The sequence below is a fragment of the Oncorhynchus masou genome, unplaced genomic scaffold, assembly GCF_036934945.1.
Source record: "Oncorhynchus masou masou isolate Uvic2021 unplaced genomic scaffold, UVic_Omas_1.1 unplaced_scaffold_671, whole genome shotgun sequence".
NCBI classification, from domain to species: domain Eukaryota; kingdom Metazoa; phylum Chordata; class Actinopteri; order Salmoniformes; family Salmonidae; genus Oncorhynchus; species Oncorhynchus masou.
The window spans coordinates 387,601-410,372 of NW_027013158.1; the positions used below are offsets into that span (position 1 = coordinate 387,601).

The 22,772-nt window shown below is 50.9% G+C and overlaps 1 pseudogene; it reads left to right on the forward strand.

The window, feature by feature from the left end:
• LOC135536849 (pre-B-cell leukemia transcription factor 1-like) overlaps nucleotides 1–22,772 on the forward strand; it is a 52,989-nt pseudogene that overhangs the window by 24,432 nt on the left and 5,785 nt on the right.

Sequence of the window (22,772 nt, forward strand, 5' to 3'; positions counted from 1 at the left end):
CCCTGTCAGTCTGGACCCTAACCATTACCCTGTAAGACTGGACCCTAACCAGTACCCTGTCAGTCTGGACCCTAACCAGTACCCTGTCAGTCTGGACCCTAGCCAGTACCCTGTCAGTCTGGACCCTAACCAGTACCCTGTCAGTCTGAACCCTAACCAGTACCCTGTCAGTCTGGACCCTAACCAGTACCCTGTCAGTCTGGACCCTAACCAGTACCCTGTCAGAGTGGACCCTAACCAGTACCCTGTCAGTCTGGACCCTAACCAGTACCCTGTCAGACTGGACCCTAACCAGTACCCTGTCAGTCTGGACCCTAACCAGTACCCTGTCAGACTGGACCTTAACCAGTACCCTGTCAGACTGGACCCTAACCAGTACCCTGTCAGTCTGGACCCTAACCAGTACCCTGTCAGACTGGACCCTAACCAGTACCCTGTCAGTCTGGACCCTAACCAGTACCCTGTCAGTCTGGACCCTAACCAGTACCCTGACAGTCTGGACCCTAACCAGTACCCTGTCAGACTGGACCCTAACCAGTACCCTGTCAGTCTGGACCCTAACCAGTACCCTGTCAGTCTGGACCCTAACCAGTACCCTGTCAGACTGGACCCTAACCAGTACCCTGTCAGTCTGGACCCTAACCAGTACCCTGTCAGACTGGACCCTAACCAGTACCCTGTCAGACTGGACCCTAACCAGTACCCTGTCAGTCTGGACCCTAACCAGTACCCTGTCAGACTGGACCCTAACCAGTACCCTGTCAGTCTGGACCCTAACCAGTACCCTGTCAGAGTGGACCCTAACCAGTACCCTGTCAGACTGGACCCTAACCAGTACCCTGTCAGACTGGACCCTAACCAGTACCCTGTCAGTCTGGACCCTAACCAGTACCCTGTCAGAGTGGACCCTAACCAGTACCCTGTCAGTCTGGACCCTAACCAGTACCCTGTCAGTCTGGACCCTAACCAGTACCCTGTCAGTCTGGACCCTAACCAGTACCCTGTCAGTCTGGACCCTAACCAGTACCCTGTCAGACTGGACCCTAACCAGTACCCTGTCAGAGTGGACCCTAACCAGTATCCTGTCAGTCTGGACCCTAACCAGTACCCTGTCAGACTGGACCCTAACCAGTACCCTGTCAGTCTGGACCCTAACCAGTACCCTGTCAGTCTGGACCCTAACCAGTACCCTGTCAGACTGGACCCTAACCAGTACCCTGTCAGTCTGGACCCTAACCAGTACCCTGTCAGAGTGGACCCTAACCAGTACCCTGACAGACTGGACCCTAACCAGTACCCTGTCAGACTGGACCCTAACCAGTACCCTGTCAGTCTGGACCCTAACCAGTACCCTGTCAGACTGGACCCTAACCATTACCCTGTCAGACTGGACCCTAACCAGTACCCTGTCAGTCTGGACCCTAACCAGTACCCTGTCAGACTGGACCCTAACCAGTACCCTGTCAGACTGGACCCTAGCCAGTACCCTGTCAGTCTGGACCCTAACCAGTACCCTGTCAGTCTGGACCCTAACCAGTACCCTGTCAGTCTGGACCCTAACCAGTACCCTGTCAGACTGGACCCTAACCAGTACCCTGTCAGAGTGGACCCTAACCAGTACCCTGTCAGACTGGACCCTAACCAGTACCCTGTCAGTCTGGACCCTAACCAGTACCCTGTCAGACTGGACCCTAACCAGTACCCTGTCAGTCTGGACCCTAACCAGTACCCTGTCAGAGTGGACCCTAACCAGTACCCTGTCAGACTGGACCCTAACCAGTACCCTGTCAGTCTGGACCCTAACCAGTACCCTGTCAGTCTGGACCCTAACCAGTACCCTGTCAGAGTGGACCCTAGCCAGTACCCTGACAGTCTGGACCCTAACCAGTACCCTGTCAGTCTGGACCCTAACCAGTACCCTGTCAGAGTGGACCCTAACCAGTACCCTGTCAGTCTGGACCCTAACCAGTACCCTGTCAGTCTGGACCCTAACCAGTACCCTGTCAGTCTGGACCCTAACCAGTACCCTGTCAGTCTGGACCCTAACCAGTACCCTGTCAGAGTGGACCCTAGCCAGTACCCTGTCAGTCTGGACCCTAACCAGTACCCTGTCAGTCTGGACCCTAACCAGTACCCTGTCAGTCTGGACCCTAACCAGTACCCTGTCAGTCTGGACCCTAACCAGTACCCTGTCAGACTGGACCCTAACCAGTACCCTGTCAGTCTGGACCCTAACCAGTACCCTGTCAGTCTGGACCCTAACCAGTACCCTGTCAGAGTGGACCCTAACCAGTACCCTGTCAGACTGGACCCTAACCAGTACCCTGTCAGTCTGGACCCTAACCAGTACCCTGTCAGTCTGGACCCTAACCAGTACCCTGTCAGACTGGACCCTAACCAGTACCCTGTCAGTCTGGACCCTAACCAGTACCCTGTCAGTCTGGACCCTAACCAGTACCCTGTCAGTCTGGACCCTAACCAGTACCCTGTCAGACTGGACCCTAACCAGTACCCTGTCAGACTGGACCCTAACCAGTACCCTGTCAGTCTGGACCCTAACCAGTACCCTGTCAGTCTGGACCCTAACCAGTACCCTGTCAGACTGGACCCTAACCAGTACCCTGTCAGTCTGGACCCTAACCAGTACCCTGTCAGACTGGACCCTAACCAGTACCCTGTCAGTCTGGACCCTAACCAGTACCCTGTCAGTCTGGACCCTAACCAGTACCCTGTCAGTCTGGACCCTAACCAGTACCCTGTCAGTCTGGACCCTAACCAGTACCCTGTCAGTCTGGACCCTAACCAGTACCCTGTCAGACTGGACCCTAACCAGTACCCTGTCAGTCTGGACCCTAACCAGTACCCTGTCAGACTGGACCCTAACCAGTACCCTGTCAGTCTGGACCCTAACCAGTACCCTGTCAGTCTGGACCCTAACCAGTACCCTGTCAGACTGGACCCTAACCAGTACCCTGTCAGACTGGACCCTAACCAGTACCCTGTCAGACTGGACCCTAACCAGTACCCTGTCAGTCTGGACCCTAACCATTACCCTGTAAGACTGGACCCTAACCAGTACCCTGTCAGTCTGGACCCTAACCAGTACCCTGTCAGTCTGGACCCTAGCCAGTACCCTGTCAGTCTGGACCCTAACCAGTACCCTGTCAGTCTGAACCCTAACCAGTACCCTGTCAGTCTGGACCCTAACCAGTACCCTGTCAGTCTGGACCCTAACCAGTACCCTGTCAGAGTGGACCCTAACCAGTACCCTGTCAGTCTGGACCCTAACCAGTACCCTGTCAGACTGGACCCTAACCAGTACCCTGTCAGTCTGGACCCTAACCAGTACCCTGTCAGACTGGACCTTAACCAGTACCCTGTCAGACTGGACCCTAACCAGTACCCTGTCAGTCTGGACCCTAACCAGTACCCTGTCAGACTGGACCCTAACCAGTACCCTGTCAGTCTGGACCCTAACCAGTACCCTGTCAGTCTGGACCCTAACCAGTACCCTGACAGTCTGGACCCTAACCAGTACCCTGTCAGACTGGACCCTAACCAGTACCCTGTCAGTCTGGACCCTAACCAGTACCCTGTCAGTCTGGACCCTAACCAGTACCCTGTCAGACTGGACCCTAACCAGTACCCTGTCAGTCTGGACCCTAACCAGTACCCTGTCAGACTGGACCCTAACCAGTACCCTGTCAGACTGGACCCTAACCAGTACCCTGTCAGTCTGGACCCTAACCAGTACCCTGTCAGACTGGACCCTAACCAGTACCCTGTCAGTCTGGACCCTAACCAGTACCCTGTCAGAGTGGACCCTAACCAGTACCCTGTCAGACTGGACCCTAACCAGTACCCTGTCAGACTGGACCCTAACCAGTACCCTGTCAGTCTGGACCCTAACCAGTACCCTGTCAGAGTGGACCCTAACCAGTACCCTGTCAGTCTGGACCCTAACCAGTACCCTGTCAGTCTGGACCCTAACCAGTACCCTGTCAGTCTGGACCCTAACCAGTACCCTGTCAGTCTGGACCCTAACCAGTACCCTGTCAGACTGGACCCTAACCAGTACCCTGTCAGAGTGGACCCTAACCAGTATCCTGTCAGTCTGGACCCTAACCAGTACCCTGTCAGACTGGACCCTAACCAGTACCCTGTCAGTCTGGACCCTAACCAGTACCCTGTCAGTCTGGACCCTAACCAGTACCCTGTCAGACTGGACCCTAACCAGTACCCTGTCAGTCTGGACCCTAACCAGTACCCTGTCAGAGTGGACCCTAACCAGTACCCTGACAGACTGGACCCTAACCAGTACCCTGTCAGACTGGACCCTAACCAGTACCCTGTCAGTCTGGACCCTAACCAGTACCCTGTCAGACTGGACCCTAACCATTACCCTGTCAGACTGGACCCTAACCAGTACCCTGTCAGTCTGGACCCTAACCAGTACCCTGTCAGACTGGACCCTAACCAGTACCCTGTCAGACTGGACCCTAGCCAGTACCCTGTCAGTCTGGACCCTAACCAGTACCCTGTCAGTCTGGACCCTAACCAGTACCCTGTCAGTCTGGACCCTAACCAGTACCCTGTCAGACTGGACCCTAACCAGTACCCTGTCAGAGTGGACCCTAACCAGTACCCTGTCAGACTGGACCCTAACCAGTACCCTGTCAGTCTGGACCCTAACCAGTACCCTGTCAGACTGGACCCTAACCAGTACCCTGTCAGTCTGGACCCTAACCAGTACCCTGTCAGAGTGGACCCTAACCAGTACCCTGTCAGACTGGACCCTAACCAGTACCCTGTCAGTCTGGACCCTAACCAGTACCCTGTCAGTCTGGACCCTAACCAGTACCCTGTCAGAGTGGACCCTAGCCAGTACCCTGACAGTCTGGACCCTAACCAGTACCCTGTCAGTCTGGACCCTAACCAGTACCCTGTCAGAGTGGACCCTAACCAGTACCCTGTCAGTCTGGACCCTAACCAGTACCCTGTCAGTCTGGACCCTAACCAGTACCCTGTCAGTCTGGACCCTAACCAGTACCCTGTCAGTCTGGACCCTAACCAGTACCCTGTCAGAGTGGACCCTAGCCAGTACCCTGTCAGACTGGACCCTAACCAGTACCCTGTCAGACTGGACCCTAACCAGTACCCTGTCAGACTGGACCCTAACCAGTACCCTGTCAGACTGGACCCTAACCAGTACCCTGTCAGACTGGACCCTAACCAGTACCCTGTCAGTCTGGACCCTAGCCAGTACCCTGTCAGTCTGGACCCTAGCCAGTACCCTGTCAGTCTGGACCCTAGCCAGTACCCTGTCAGTCTGGACCCTAACCAGTACCCTGTCAGACTGGACCCTAACCAGTACCCTGTCAGAGTGGACCCTAACCAGTACCCTGTCAGACTGGACCCTAACCAGTACCCTGTCAGACTGGACCCTAACCAGTACCCTGTCAGACTGGACCCTAACCAGTACCCTGTCAGAGTGGACCCTAACCAGTACCCTGTCAGTCTGGACCCTAACCAGTACCCTGTCAGTCTGGACCCTAACCAGTACCCTGTCAGTCTGGACCCTAACCAGTACCCTGTCAGAGTGGACCCTAACCAGTACCCTGTCAGACTGGACCCTAACCAGTACCCTGTCAGAGTGGACCCTAGCCAGTACCCTGTCAGTCTGGACCCTAACCAGTACCCTGTCAGACTGGACCCTAACCAGTACCCTGTCAGACTGGACCCTAACCAGTACCCTGTCAGAGTGGACCCTAACCAGTACCCTGTCAGAGTGGACCCTAACCAGTACCCTGTCAGTCTGGACCCTAACCAGTACCCTGTCAGTCTGGACCCTAACCAGTACCCTGTCAGTCTGGACCCTAACCAGTACCCTGTCAGACTGGACCCTAACCAGTACCCTGTCAGACTGGACCCTAGCCAGTACCCTGTCAGTCTGGACCCTAACCAGTACCCTGTCAGAGTGGACCCTAACCAGTACCCTGTCAGACTGGACCCTAACCAGTACCCTGTCAGTCTGGACCCTAACCAGTACCCTGTCAGTCTGGACCCTAACCAGTACCCTGTCAGTCTGGACCCTAACCAGTACCCTGTCAGACTGGACCCTAACCAGTACCCTGTCAGTCTGGACCCTAACCAGTACCCTGTCAGACTGGACCCTAACCAGTACCCTGTCAGTCTGGACCCTAACCAGTACCCTGTCAGTCTGGACCCTAACCAGTACCCTGTCAGACTGGACCCTAACCAGTACCCAGTCAGACTGGACCCTAACCAGTACCCTGTCAGTCTGGACCCTAACCAGTACCCTGTCAGTCTGGACCCTAACCAGTACCCTGTCAGACTGGACCCTAACCAGTACCCTGTCAGTCTGGACCCTAACCAGTACCCTGTCAGACTGGACCCTAACCAGTACCCTGTCAGAGTGGACCCTAGCCAGTACCCTGTCAGTCTGGACCCTAACCAGTACCCTGTCAGAGTGGACCCTAACCAGTACCCTGTCAGTCTGGACCCTAACCAGTACCCTGTCAGACTGGACCCTAACCAGTACCCTGTCAGTCTGGACCCTAACCAGTACCCTGTCAGTCTGGACCCTAACCATTACCCTGTCAGTCTGGACCCTAACCAGTACCCTGTCAGAGTGGACCCTAACCAGTACCCTGTCAGTCTGGACCCTAACCAGTACCCTGTCAGTCTGGACCCTAACCAGTACCCTGTCAGACTGGACCCTAACCAGTACCCTGTCAGACTGGACCCTAACCAGTACCCTGTCAGACTGGACCCTAACCAGTACCCTGTCAGTCTGGACCCTAACCAGTACCCTGTCAGACTGGACCCTAGCCAGTACAGTGTCAGACTGGACCCTAACCAGTACCCTGTCAGTCTGGACCCTAACCAGTACCCTGTCAGTCTGGACCCTAACCAGTACCCTGTCAGTCTGGACCCTAACCAGTACCCTGTCAGTCTGGACCCTAACCAGTACCCTGTCAGACTGGACCCTAACCAGTACCCTGTCAGACTGGACCCTAACCAGTACCCTGTCAGAGTGGACCCTAACCAGTACCCTGTCAGTCTGGACCCTAACCAGTACCCTGTCAGTCTGGACCCTAACCAGTACCCTGTCAGTCTGGACCCTAACCAGTACCCTGTCAGACTGGACCCTAACCAGTACCCTGTCAGTCTGGACCCTAACCAGTACCCTGTCAGACTGGACCCTAACCAGTACCCTGTCAGACTGGACCCTAACCAGTACCCTGTCAGTCTGGACCCTAACCAGTACCCTGTCAGACTGGACCCTAACCAGTACCCTGTCAGTCTGGACCCTAACCAGTACCCTGTCAGAGTGGACCCTAACCAGTACCCTGTCAGACTGGACCCTAACCAGTACCCTGTCAGACTGGACCCTAACCAGTACCCTGTCAGACTGGACCCTAACCAGTACCCTGTCAGTCTGGACCCTAACCAGTACCCTGTCAGAGTGGACCCTAACCAGTACCCTGTCAGTCTGGACCCTAACCAGTACCCTGTCAGTCTGGACCCTAACCAGTACCCTGTCAGTCTGGACCCTAACCAGTACCCTGTCAGACTGGACCCTAACCAGTACCCTGTCAGAGTGGACCCTAACCAGTATCCTGTCAGTCTGGACCCTAACCAGTACCCTGTCAGACTGGACCCTAACCAGTACCCTGTCAGTCTGGACCCTAACCAGTACCCTGTCAGTCTGGACCCTAACCAGTACCCTGTCAGACTGGACCCTAACCAGTACCCTGTCAGTCTGGACCCTAACCAGTACCCTGTCAGAGTGGACCCTAACCAGTACCCTGACAGACTGGACCCTAACCAGTACCCTGTCAGACTGGACCCTAACCAGTACCCTGTCAGTCTGGACCCTAACCAGTACCCTGTCAGACTGGACCCTAACCATTACCCTGTCAGACTGGACCCTAACCAGTACCCTGTCAGTCTGGACCCTAACCAGTACCCTGTCAGACTGGACCCTAACCAGTACCCTGTCAGACTGGACCCTAGCCAGTACCCTGTCAGTCTGGACCCTAACCAGTACCCTGTCAGTCTGGACCCTAACCAGTACCCTGTCAGTCTGGACCCTAACCAGTACCCTGTCAGACTGGACCCTAACCAGTACCCTGTCAGAGTGGACCCTAACCAGTACCCTGTCAGACTGGACCCTAACCAGTACCCTGTCAGTCTGGACCCTAACCAGTACCCTGTCAGACTGGACCCTAACCAGTACCCTGTCAGTCTGGACCCTAACCAGTACCCTGTCAGAGTGGACCCTAACCAGTACCCTGTCAGACTGGACCCTAACCAGTACCCTGTCAGTCTGGACCCTAACCAGTACCCTGTCAGTCTGGACCCTAACCAGTACCCTGTCAGAGTGGACCCTAGCCAGTACCCTGACAGTCTGGACCCTAACCAGTACCCTGTCAGTCTGGACCCTAACCAGTACCCTGTCAGAGTGGACCCTAACCAGTACCCTGTCAGTCTGGACCCTAACCAGTACCCTGTCAGTCTGGACCCTAACCAGTACCCTGTCAGTCTGGACCCTAACCAGTACCCTGTCAGAGTGGACCCTAGCCAGTACCCTGTCAGACTGGACCCTAACCAGTACCCTGTCAGACTGGACCCTAACCAGTACCCTGTCAGACTGGACCCTAACCAGTACCCTGTCAGACTGGACCCTAACCAGTACCCTGTCAGACTGGACCCTAACCAGTACCCTGTCAGTCTGGACCCTAGCCAGTACCCTGTCAGTCTGGACCCTAGCCAGTACCCTGTCAGTCTGGACCCTAGCCAGTACCCTGTCAGTCTGGACCCTAACCAGTACCCTGTCAGACTGGACCCTAACCAGTACCCTGTCAGTCTGGACCCTAACCAGTACCCTGTCAGACTGGACCCTAACCAGTACCCTGTCAGACTGGACCCTAACCAGTACCCTGTCAGACTGGACCCTAACCAGTACCCTGTCAGAGTGGACCCTAACCAGTACCCTGTCAGTCTGGACCCTAACCAGTACCCTGTCAGTCTGGACCCTAACCAGTACCCTGTCAGTCTGGACCCTAACCAGTACCCTGTCAGAGTGGACCCTAACCAGTACCCTGTCAGACTGGACCCTAACCAGTACCCTGTCAGAGTGGACCCTAGCCAGTACCCTGTCAGTCTGGACCCTAACCAGTACCCTGTCAGACTGGACCCTAACCAGTACCCTGTCAGACTGGACCCTAACCAGTACCCTGTCAGAGTGGACCCTAACCAATACCCTGTCAGAGTGGACCCTAACCAGTACCCTGTCAGTCTGGACCCTAACCAGTACCCTGTCAGTCTGGACCCTAACCAGTACCCTGTCAGTCTGGACCCTAACCAGTACCCTGTCAGACTGGACCCTAACCAGTACCCTGTCAGACTGGACCCTAGCCAGTACCCTGTCAGTCTGGACCCTAACCAGTACCCTGTCAGAGTGGACCCTAACCAGTACCCTGTCAGACTGGACCCTAACCAGTACCCTGTCAGTCTGGACCCTAACCAGTACCCTGTCAGTCTGGACCCTAACCAGTACCCTGTCAGTCTGGACCCTAACCAGTACCCTGTCAGACTGGACCCTAACCAGTACCCTGTCAGTCTGGACCCTAACCAGTACCCTGTCAGACTGGACCCTAACCAGTACCCTGTCAGTCTGGACCCTAACCAGTACCCTGTCAGTCTGGACCCTAACCAGTACCCTGTCAGACTGGACCCTAACCAGTACCCAGTCAGACTGGACCCTAACCAGTACCCTGTCAGTCTGGACCCTAACCAGTACCCTGTCAGTCTGGACCCTAACCAGTACCCTGTCAGACTGGACCCTAACCAGTACCCTGTCAGTCTGGACCCTAACCAGTACCCTGTCAGACTGGACCCTAACCAGTACCCTGTCAGAGTGGACCCTAGCCAGTACCCTGTCAGTCTGGACCCTAACCAGTACCCTGTCAGAGTGGACCCTAACCAGTACCCTGTCAGTCTGGACCCTAACCAGTACCCTGTCAGACTGGACCCTAACCAGTACCCTGTCAGTCTGGACCCTAACCAGTACCCTGTCAGTCTGGACCCTAACCATTACCCTGTCAGTCTGGACCCTAACCAGTACCCTGTCAGAGTGGACCCTAACCAGTACCCTGTCAGTCTGGACCCTAACCAGTACCCTGTCAGTCTGGACCCTAACCAGTACCCTGTCAGACTGGACCCTAACCAGTACCCTGTCAGACTGGACCCTAACCAGTACCCTGTCAGACTGGACCCTAACCAGTACCCTGTCAGTCTGGACCCTAACCAGTACCCTGTCAGACTGGACCCTAGCCAGTACAGTGTCAGACTGGACCCTAACCAGTACCCTGTCAGTCTGGACCCTAACCAGTACCCTGTCAGTCTGGACCCTAACCAGTACCCTGTCAGTCTGGACCCTAACCAGTACCCTGTCAGTCTGGACCCTAAGCAGTACCCTGTCAGACTGGACCCTAACCAGTACCCTGTCAGACTGGACCCTAACCAGTACCCTGTCAGAGTGGACCCTAACCAGTACCCTGTCAGTCTGGACCCTAACCAGTACCCTGTCAGTCTGGACCCTAACCAGTACCCTGTCAGTCTGGACCCTAACCAGTACCCTGTCAGAGTGGACCCTAACCAGTACCCTGTCAGACTGGACCCTAACCAGTACCCTGTAAGACTGGACCCTAACCAGTACCCTGTCAGACTGGACCCTAGCCAGTACCCTGTCAGAGTGGACCCTAACCAGTACCCTGTAAGACTGGACCCTAACCAGTACCCTGTCAGAGTGGACCCTAACCAGTACCCTGTCAGTCTGGACCCTAACCAGTACCCTGTCAGAGTGGACCCTAGCCAGTACCCTGTCAGACTGGTGTATTACTGGTTAGTTGTCTAAATATGCCTGAAGGGTCCAGACTGACAGAAGCCTTTCTGAGAACCAATCAGTAACCAGTAATAGACGAGTCTGACAGAAGCCTTTCTGAGAACCAATCAGTAACCAGTAATACACCAGTCTGACAGAAACCTTTCTGAGAACCAATCAGTAACCAGTAATACACCAGTCTGACAGAAGCCTTTCTGAGAACCAATCAGTAACCAGTAATACACCAGTCTGACAGAAGCCTTTCTGAGAACCAATCAGTAACCAGTAATACACCAGTCTGACAGAAGCCTTTCTGAGAACCAATCAGTAACCAGTAATACACCAGTCTGACAGAAGCCTTTCTGAGAACCAATCAGTAACCAGTAATACACCAGTCTGACAGAAGCCTTTCTGAGAACCAATCAGTAACCAGTAATACACCAGTCTGACAGAAGCCTTTCTGAGAACCAATCAGTAACCAGTAATACACCAGTCTGACAGAAGCCTTTCTGAGAACCAATCAGTAACCAGTAATACACCAGTCTGACAGAAGCCTTTCTGAGAACTAATCAGTAACCAGTAATACACCAGTCTGACAGAAGCCTTTCTGAGAACAAATTAGTAACCAGTAATACACCAGTCTGACAGAAGCCTTTCTGAGAACCAATCAGTAACCAGTAATACACCAGTCTGACAGAAGCCTTTCTGAGAACAAATTAGTAACCAGTAATACACCAGTCTGACAGAAGCCTTTCTGAGAACCAATCAGTAACCAGTAATACACCAGTCTGACAGAAACCTTTCTGAGAACCAATCAGTAACCAGTAATACACCAGTCTGACAGAAACCTTTCTGAGAACCAATCAGTAACCAGTAATACACCAGTCTGACAGAAGCCTTTCTGAGAACCAATCGGTAACCAGTAATACACCAGTCTGACAGAAGCCTTTCTGAGAACCAATCAGTAACCAGTAATACACCAGTCTGACAGAAGCCTTTCTGAGAACCAATCGGTAAGACACATTAAACCACCAGACAGACATATATTTAGACAGCATACCGGTCATTCACCAGTCAGTCAGACACATTTAAACTACCAAGGGGGAATAGAGGACCATTCAGACCAGAACCCTATGGGTCTAGGGGGAATAGAGGACCATTCAGACCAGAACCCTATGGGTCTAGGGGGAATAGAGTACCATTCAGACCAGAACCCTATGGGTCTAGGGGGAATAGAGTACCATTCAGACCAGAACCCTATGGGTCTAGGGGGAATAGAGTACCATTCAGACCAGAACCCTATGGGTCTAGGGGGAATAGAGGACCATTCAGACCAGAACCCTATGGGTCTAGGAGGAATAGAGTACCATTCAGACCAGAACCCTATGGGTCTAGGAGGAATAGAGTACCATTCAGACCAGAACCCTTTGGGTCTAGGGGAATAGAGTACCATTCATGCCAGAACTCTATGGGCCTAGTGGAATAGAGTACCATTCAGACCAGAAATCTATGGGTCTAGTGGAATAGAGTACCATTCTGGCCAGAACCCTATGGGTCTAGGAGGAATAGAGTACCATTCAGATCAGAACCCTATGGGCCTAGTGGAATAGAGTACCATTCAGACCAGAACCCTATGGGTCTAGGGGGAATAGAGGACCATTCAGACCAGAACCCTATGGGTCTAGGGGGAATAGAGTACCATTCAGACCAGAAATCTATGGGTCTAGTGGAATAGAGTACCATTCTGGCCAGAAATCTATGGGTCTAGTGGAATAGAGTACCATTCTGGACAGAACCCTATGGGTCTAGGGGGAATAGAGTACCATTCAGACCAGAACCCTATGGGTCTAGGGGGAATAGAGTACCATTCAGACCAGAACCCTATGGGTCTAGGGGGAATAAAGTACCATTCAGACCAGAACCCTATGGGTCTAGGGGGAATAAAGTGCCATTCAGACCAGAACCCTATGGGTCTAGGGGGAATAGAGGACCATTCAGACCAGAACCCTATGGGTCTAGGGGGAATAGAGGACCATTCAGACCAGAACCCTATGGGTCTAGGGGGAATAGAGGACCATTCAGACCAGAACCCTATGGGTCTAGGGGGAATAGAGGACCATTCAGACCAGAACCCTATGGGTCTAGGAGGAATAGAGTACCATTCAGACCAGAACCCTATGGGTCTAGGAGGAATAGAGTACCATTCAGACCAGAACCCTTTGGGTCTAGGGGAATAGAGTACCATTCAGACCAGAACCCTATGGGTCTAGGGGAATAGAGTACCATTCTGGCCAGAACCCTATGGGTCTAGGAGGAATAGAGTACCATTCAGATCAGAACCCTATGGGTCTAGGGGGAATAGAGGACCATTCAGACCAGAAATCTATGGGTCTAGTGGAATAGAGTACCATTCAGACCAGAAATCTATGGGTCTAGTGGAATAGAGTACCATTCAGACCAGAAATCTATGGGTCTAGTGGAATAGAGTACCATTCTGGACAGAACCCTATGGGTCTAGGGGGAATAGAGGACCATTCAGACCAGAACCCTATGGGCCTAGTGGAATAAAGTACCATTCAGGCCAGAACCCTATGGGTCTAGGGGGAATAGAGTACCATTTGGGACGCACCAAAAGACCACTAACTCCTACAGCGTTACTACACCTATCAGACAAGTGGTTCTCAAACCTCTCCACGGGGCCCGCCAGTCATTCCATGTATTGTAGCTATTCCAGAGCAAACACATCTGATTCAACTTGTTAACTACTGATCAAGCCCTTGACCAGGTGAACCAGGTGAGTTAGTTAAAGCCCTTGACCAGGTGAGCTAGTTAAAGCCCTTGACCAGGTGAACCAGGTGAGCTAGTTAAAGCCCTTGACCAGGTGAGCTAGTTAAAGCCCTTGACCAGGTGAACTCGATCAAGCCCTTCACCAGGTGAACCAGGTGAGCTAGTTAAAGCCCTTGACTAGATGAATCAGGTGAGCTCGTTAAAGCCCATGACTAGATGAATCAGGTGAGATAGATCAAGCCCTTGACCAGGTGAACCAGGTGAGCTAGTTCAAGCCCTTGACCAGGTGAACCAGGTGAGCTAGATCAATCCCTTGACCAGGTGAATCAGCCCACAAGCAGTTGTCTTAATTAGTTTCCAGCCTGGTAACTGGTTATGAGGCCTGAATGCTAGAGCATGGAGGAGGAAACAACACTGGCTTCTATTGTGGCCCTTATGTCTGCTCACTAGTGGGCTAGAAACAGGTGAAGGGTGCACTCTGCTGGTCACAGCTGGGACTACAGCTGTCTGTATGTCTGTCTGCAGAGTATCAATTTAGTGAATTCTTGGTTGGTGAGCGAACCCCAGACCTCACAACCATGAAGGGCAATGGGTTCTATAACTGATTCAAGTTTAAAAAATGTATGTTCCTTTTGATGGTGTAGAAGGCCCATCTTGTCTTGTCTCTCAGATCGTTCACAGCTTTGTGGAAGTTACCTGTGGTGCTGATGTTTAGGCCGAGGTATGTATAGTTTTCTCTGTGCTCCAGGGCAACGGTGTCTATGTGGAATTTATATTTATGGTCCTCGCAACTGGATCTTTTTTGGAACACCATTATTTTTGTCTTACTGAGATTTACTGTCAGGGCCCAGGTCTGACAGAATCTGTGCAGAATATCTAGGTGCTGCTGTAGGTCCTCCTTGTTTGGGGACAGAACCACCAGATCACCAAACAGGAGACATGTTTGACTTCAGATTAGAGTGCCCTCGCCAATTCATTGATATATATGTTGTAGAGGGCGGGGCTCAAGCTGCATCCTCAAGCTGCACACTTGTTGTTGATGTAGATTGATATTATGTTGTATTTTCCCCCCAACACCACTTTCCATCAGTACAGCAGACCCTCGTGCCAAATTGAGTCAAACACTTTTTGGAAATCAACAATGCATGAGAAGACTTTGCCTTTGTTTTTGTTTGTCAATTAGGGTGTTCAGCAGAGGTCGATTATGATTTTTCAACGCCGATACCGATTATTGGAGGACCAGATTAATCGGACGATTAAAAAAAAATGTATTTGTAATAATGACAATTACAACAATACTGAGCAGAGCAAGGTGAATAACTACTCCAAGTCTCAGAGCGGGGGACGTTTGAAACGCTATTAGCGCGCCCCCCGCTAACTAGCAAGCCATTTCACATCGGTTACACCAGCCTAATCTCGGTAGTTGATAGGCTTGAAGTCATAAACAGCGCAATGCTTGACGCACAACGTAGAGCTGCTGGCAAAACGCATGAAAGTGCTGTTCGAATGAATGCTTACGAGCCTGCTGGTGTCTACCATCGCTCAGTCAGACTGCTCTATCAAATCATCTTAGTTATAACATAATAACACACAGAAATACGAGCCTTAGGTCATTAATATGGTCGAATCCGGAAACCATCATCTAGAAAACAAGATGTTTATTCTTTCAGTGAAATACGGATCCGTTCCATATTTTATCTAACATCCCTAAGTGTAAATATTGCTGTTACATTGCACAACCTTCAATGTTATGTCATAATTATGTAAAATTCTGGCAAATTAGGTGGCCCAAACTTGTTGCATATACCCTGACTCTGCGTGCAATGAACGCAAGATAAGTGACACAATTTCACCTGGTTAATGTTGCCTGCGAACCTGGATTTATTTTAGTTAAATATGCAGGTTTAAGAATATATACTTCTGTGTATTGATTTTAAGAAAGGCATTGATGTTTATGGTTCGTTACACATTGGAGCAACGATACGCACCGCATCTATTATATGCAACGCAGGACACGCTAGATCAACTAGTAATATCATCAACCATGTGTAGTTAACTAGTGATTATAATTGATTGATTGATTGTTTTTTATGGGATAAGTTCAATGCTTGCTAGCGACTTACCTTGGCTTACTGCATTGGCGTAACAGTGCAATGAGAGGCAGGTGGTTAGAGCGTTGGACTAGTTAACCGTAAGGTTGCAAGATAGAATCTCCTGAGCTGACAAGGTGAAAATCTGTCGTTCTGCACCTGAACGAGGTAGTTAAACCCACCATTCCTAGGCCGTCATTGAAAATAAGAGTGTGTTCTTAACTGACTTGCCTAATTAAATAAAGATGAAATAAAGGTGTAAAAAAATATATATATTATGAAAACTTGAAATCGGCCCTAATTAATCGGCCATTCCGATTCATCGGTCGACGTCTAGTGTGCAGGGTGAATACGTGGTCTGTCGTACAGTAATTTGGTAAAAAGCCAATTCAACATTTGCTCAGTACATTGTTTTCACTGAAGAAATGTGCTCTCTCTCTCTCTTTGTCCATTTCTACTCTCTCCCTCACCTCTGTTCATCTCTCTCTGTTCTCTCTAACCTCTCTCTCCATCTCTCTCCCCCATGTTCATCTCTCTCTGTTCTCTCTAACCTCTCTCTCTCTCCATCTCTCTCCCCCACGTTCATCTCTCTAATCATCTTTTTCTCCCTCGCTCTCTCTCTAGTCATCTTTCTAACCCTTGTGCTTGTCTCTCTCTCTCCATCTCTCTCTCTATTCATCTTTCTACCCTTGTGCTTGTCTCTCTATTCATCTTTCTCACACTTGTGCTGGTCTCTCTCTATTCATCTTTCTAACCCTTGTGCTTGTCTCTCTCTCTCTATTCGTCTTTCTAACCCTTGTGCTTGTCTCTCTCTCTATTCATCTTTCTAACCCTTGTGCTTGTCTCTCTCTCTCTATTCATCTTTCTAACCCTTGTGCTTGTCTCTCTCTCTATACATCTTTCTAACCCTTGTGCTTGTCTCTCTCTCTCTCTATTCATCTTTCTAACCCTTGTGCTTGTCTCTCTCTCTCTATTCATCTTTCTAACCCTTGTGCTGGTCTCTCTCTCTATATTCATCTTTCTAACCCTTGTGCTTGTCTCTCTCTCCACTCATCTTTCTAACCCTTGTGCTTGTCTCTCTCTCTATTCGTCTTTCTAACCCTTGTGCTGGTCTCTCTCTCTCTATTCGTCTTTCTAACCCTTGTGCTGGTTTCTCTCTCTCTATTTGTCTTTCTACCCCTTATGCTTGTCTCTCTCTCTCTATTTGTCTTTCTAACCCTTATGCTTGTCTCTCTCTCTATTTGTCTTTCTAACCCTTATGCTTGTCTCTCTCTCTCTACTCATCTTTCTAACCCTTATGCTTCTCTCTCCCTCTACTTGTCTTTCTAACCCTTATGCTTGTCTCTCTCTCTACTCATCTTTCTAACCTTTATGCTTCTCTCTCCCTCTACTTGTCTTTCTAACCCTTATGCTTGTCTCTCTCTCTCTCTACTCATCTTTCTAACCCTTATGCTTGTCTCTCTCTCTCTCTCTCCTCTCCAGTCCTTAGTATCCGTGGCATCCAGGATGAGGATCCACCAGATCCTCAGATCATGCGATTGGACAACATGTTGCTGGCAGAGGGCGTGTCCGGCCCGGAGAAGGGCGGGGCCTCGGCGGCGGCAGCAGCAGTGGCGGCGGCGGCCGCAGGCGGGTCCCCTAATGACGGCAGTATAGAACACTCAGACTACAGGGCCAAGCTGACTCAGATCAGAGGAATATACCACTCTGAACTGGAGAAATATGAACAGGTAGGAGGGAACACTATCCATAAACAGCTGAGAGAAGGAGGGGGTGGAGGGGGCGTGTCTGAAATCTGTCTTGCCTACTACTTACTAAAACTACATACTGTGTATTAGTAGTACTACATACCATTTAGAAGATACTGTTTTGTGACAACAAATGCAGGAAGCCTGAATTATCAACATACTACTCCATACTGAGAAGGCATCATCCAATCACGCTTGTTCCTCGCCATTCGTTGCTCCTCCCCTAATCTGATAATCAGCTGTTTTCAAACAGATGAAAAGATCATTCTCTTCCCGAGTAGTGTGCAGTGAATTCTACTAGATGAAAAGATCATTCTCTTCCTGAGTAGTGTGCAGTGAATTCTACTAGATGAAAAGATCATTCTCTTCCTGAGTAGTGTGCAGTGAATTCTACTAGATGAAAAGATCGGTCTCTTCCTGAGTAGTGTGCAGTGAATTCTACTAGATGAAAAGCCTGATGACCTCCTGGCATTTAGAGATTTCACAGACTACTATTTAGAACTCAGTATGGGTATTCAGACACGGCCAGTACCTCCCCTTCAGAAAAAAATGACATCTCCTTCCTCCTCCCTCCCCTCCTCCTCTCCTTTCTCCCTCCTCTCCTCCTTCCTCCTCCTCCTCTCCTCCTTCCTTCATCCCCTCCTCCCCCTCTTCCTCCTCCTCCTCCTCTCCTCCTTCCTCCTCCTCTCCTCCCTCCTCTCCTCTCCTCTCCTCTCCTCTCCTCTCCTCTCCTCTCTCCCCCTCCTCCTCCTCCCTCCCCTCCTCCTCCTCCTCCTCTCCTCTCCTATCCTCTCCTCTCCTCTCCTCCCTCCCCAGGCGTGCAGTGAGTTCACCAACCATGTGATGAACCTGCTGAGGGAGCAGAGTCGTACGCGGCCCATCTCTCCCAAGGAGATCGAGCGCATGGTGGGGATCATCCACCGCAAGTTCAGCTCCATCCAGATGCAGCTCAAACAGAGCACCTGTGAAGCCGTCATGATCCTGCGCTCCAGATTCCTCGACGCCAGGTGAGAGAGACAGTGTGGATGTGTGTCTCTCTCTCTCTTTCTCTCTCTCTCTCTGTCTCTCACTCTCTCCGTCTGTCTCACCTCTCTCTGTGTCTCTCTCCCCTCCCCCTCTCTCTCTCTCTCTCTCTCTCCGACCTCTCTCTGTGTCTTCTCACCTCCCCTCTCTCTCAGACCTCCCTCTCTCTCTCTCTCTGTGTGTCTCTCACTCTCTCTGTCTGTCTCACCTCTCTCTGTGTCTCTCTCCCCTCCCCCTCTCTCTCTCTCTCTCTCTGTCTCTCTGACCTCTCTCTGTGTCTCTCTCCCCTCCCCCTCTCTCTCTCTCTCTCTGACCTCTCTCTGTGTCTCTCTCCCCTCCCCTCTCTCTGTGTCTTCTCACCTCCCCTCTCTCTCTGACCTCCCTCTCTCTCTCTCTCTGTGTCTCTCACTCTCTCCGTCTGTCTCACCTCTCTCTGTGTCTCTCTCATCTCCCCTCTCTCTCGCTCTCTCTCTGACCTCCCCTCTCTCTCTCTTCCTCTCTCTCTCTCTCTCTCTCTCTCTCTCTCTCTCTCTCTGACCTCTCTCTCTCTCTCTCTCTCTCTGACCTCCCCTCTCTCTCTCTCTCTCTCCCTCTCTCTCTGACCTCTCTCTCTCTCCCCTCCCCGTTCTCTCTCCCCTCCCCTTTCTCTCTCTCTCTGACCTCCCTCTCTCTCTCTCTCTCTGACCTCCCTCTCTTTCTCTGACCTCCCTCTCTCTCTCTCTCTGACCTCCCTCTCTCTCTCTGACCTCCCTCTCTCTCCCCTCTCTCTCTCTGACCTCCCTCTCTCTCTCTCTGACCTCCCCTCGCTCTCTCTGACCTCCCCCTCTCTCTCTGACCTCCCTCTCTCTCTCTGACCTCCCTCTCTCTCTGACCTCTCTCCCCCTCTCTCTCCCCTCCCCCCTCTCTCTCTCTCTGACCTCCCTCTCTCTCTCTGACCTCCCTCTCTCTCTCTGACCTCTCTCCCCTCCCTCTCTCTCTCCCCTCCCCTCTCTTTTCTCTCGGACCTCCCTCTCTCTCTCTGACCTCCCTCTCTCTCTCTCTGACTTCTCTCCCCTCCCCTCTCTCTCTCCCCCTCTCCTCTCTCTCTCTCTGACCTCTCTCTCTGACCTCTCTCCCTCCCCTCTCTCTCGGACCTCCCTCTCTCTCTCTCTGACCTCTCTCCCCTCCCCTCTCTCTCTCCCCTCTCCTCTCTCTCTCTCTGACCTCCCTCTCTCTCTCTCTCTGACCTCTCTCCCCTCCCCTCTCTCTCTGACCTCCCTCTCTCTCTCTCTGACCTCTCTCTCTCTCTCTCTCTCTCTGACCTCCCTCTCTCTCTCTCTGACCTCCCTCTCTCTCTCTGACCTCCCTCTCTCTCTCTGACCTCCCTCTCTCTCTCTCTCTCTCTCTCTCTCTCTCTCTCTCCCTCTCTCTCTCTCTCTCTGACCTCCCTCTCTCTCTCTCTCTCTGACCTCTCTCCCCTCCCCTCTCTCTCTGACCTCCCTCTCTCTCTCTCTGATCTCTCTCTCTCTCTCTCTCTCTGACCTCTCTCTCCCTCTCTCCCTCTCTGGTCAGACGGAAGAGACGTAACTTCAACAAGCAGGCTACTGAGGTGCTGAATGAGTACTTCTACTCCCACCTGTCTAACCCCTACCCCAGTGAGGAGGCCAAGGAGGAACTGGCCAAGAAGTGTGCCATCACCGTCTCTCAGGTCAGAGGTCAAATAGGGGTCAAACTAGGGTCACAGAAGTATCATGGGCGGGATCTGAACCCTGGTCTCCCATGGGAGAAACCAACGTCTTGACCTTTGGTTAGAGGAGGTATTAATATTATGGTAGAGGGTTCTAGGAGGTGTTAATATTAGGGTAGAGGGTTCTAGGAGGTATTAATATTATGGTAGAGGGTTCTAGGACGTATTAATATTATGGTAGAGGGTTCTAGGAGGTGTTAATATTAGGGTAGAGGGTTATAGGAGGTGTTAATATTAGGGTAGAGGGTTCTAGGAGGTGTTAATATTAGGGTAGAGGGTTCTAGGAGGTGTTAATATTAGGGTAGAGGGTTATAGGAGGTGTTAATATTATGGTAGAGGGTTCTAGGAGGTATTAATATTATGGTAGAGGGTTCTAGGAGGTGTTAATATTATGGTAGAGGGTTCTAGGAGGTGTTAATATTATGGTAGAGGGTTCTAGGAGGTGTTAATATTATGGATGGTAGAGGGTTCTAGGAGGTGTTAATATTATGGTAGAGGGTTCTAGGAGGTGTTAATATTATGGTAGAGGGTTCTAGGAGGTATTAATATTATGGTAGAGGGTTCTAGGAGGTGTTAATATTATGGTAGAGGGTTCTAGGAGGTGTTAATATTAGGGTAGAGGGTTATGGGAGGTTGGATCTGAACCCTGGTCTCCCATGGGAGAAACCAACGTCTTGACTGTTAGTCCAAGAGGAAATTCCCCCTTGGTGACAATGATTTTGAAGTCGCAGGCATTGCTACCTCATCACGTGAGCCCGGCTCATGTCTAGTACATAAGGGTCAAACTGGGGTCACACAGGGGTCAATGTCTGAGGTCAGGGTAGGGGGTTATAGGTGGTATTTATTCTGCTGTTCATATTGTCACTACTGTTGGTATTTTTGCTCATGTTTACTCTGACAATATAAACGGCTAACTTTCCATGTCAACTAAGTCAATTCAATTACAGGGTAGATGTGAGACCAACAAAGTGCACTACTTTTGACCACAGCCACGTTAGGCTTACTGTATCAATTACAGGGTAGATGTGAGACCACCAAAGTGCACTACTTTTGACCACAGCCACGTTAGGCTTACTGTATCAATTACAGGGTAGATGTGAGACCACCAAAGTGCACTACTTTTGACCACAGCCACGTTAGGCTTACTGTATCAATTACAGGGTAGATGTGAGACCACCAAAGTGCACTACTTTTGACCACAGCCACGTTAGGCTTACTGTATCAATTACAGGGTAGATGTGAGACCACCAAAGTGCACTACTTTTGACCACGGCCACGTTAGGCTTACTGTATCAATTACAGGGTAGATGTGAGACCAACAAAGTGCACTACTTTTGACCACAGCCACGTTAGGCTTACTGTATCAATTACAGGGTAGATGTGAGACCACCAAAGTGCACTACTTTTGACCACAGCCACGTTAGGCTTACTGTATCAATTACAGGGTAGATGTGAGACCACCAAAGTGCACTACTTTTGACCACGGCCACGTTAGGCTTACTGTATCAATTACAGGGTAGATGTGAGACCACCAAAGTGCACTACTTTTGACCACAGCCACGTTAGGCTTACTGTATCAATTACAGGGTAGATGTGAGACCACCAAAGTGCACTACTTTTGACCACGGCCACGTTAGGCTTACTGTATCAATTACAGGGTAGATGTGAGACCACCAAAGTGCACTACTTTTGACCACAGCCACGTTAGGCTTACTGTATCAATTACAGGGTTGATGTGAGACCACCAAAGTGCACTACTTTTGACCACAGCCACGTTAGGCTTACTGTATCAATTACAGGGTAGATGTGAGACCAACAAAGTGCACTACTTTTGACCACAGCCACGTTAGGCTTACTGTATCAATTACAGGGTAGATGTGAGACCACCAAAGTGCACTACTTTTGACCACGGCCACGTTAGGCTTACTGTATCAGGAACAGGTTGTTGTCTGAACGTTTCCCCAGGAGGTGAGAAGAATCGAATGTGATTCATGTCTTAAAGTTCCCAGACACACACTCCAGCACCTGCATACACTTGATTCAGACTTGACTAGGTCTTAGTTATCACTTGATTCAGACTTGACTAGGTATTAGTTAGCACTTGATCCAGACTTGACTAGGTCTTAGTTAGCACTTGATTCAGACTTGACTAGGTATTAGTTAGCACTTGATTCAGACTTGACTAGGTGTTAGTTATCACTTGATTCAGACTTGACTAGGTATTAGTTAGCACTTGATTCAGACTTGACTAGGTCTTAGTTAGCACTTGATTCAGACTTGACTAGGTCTTAGTTATCACTGATCCAGACTTGACTAGGTATTAGTTAGCACTGATCCAGACTTGACTAGGTATTAGTTATCACTTGATTCAGACTTGACTAGGTCTTAGTTAGCACTTGATTCAGACTTGACTCGGTCTTAGTTAGCACTTGATTCAGACTTGACTAGGTATTAGTTAGCACTTGATTCAGACTTGACTCGGTCTT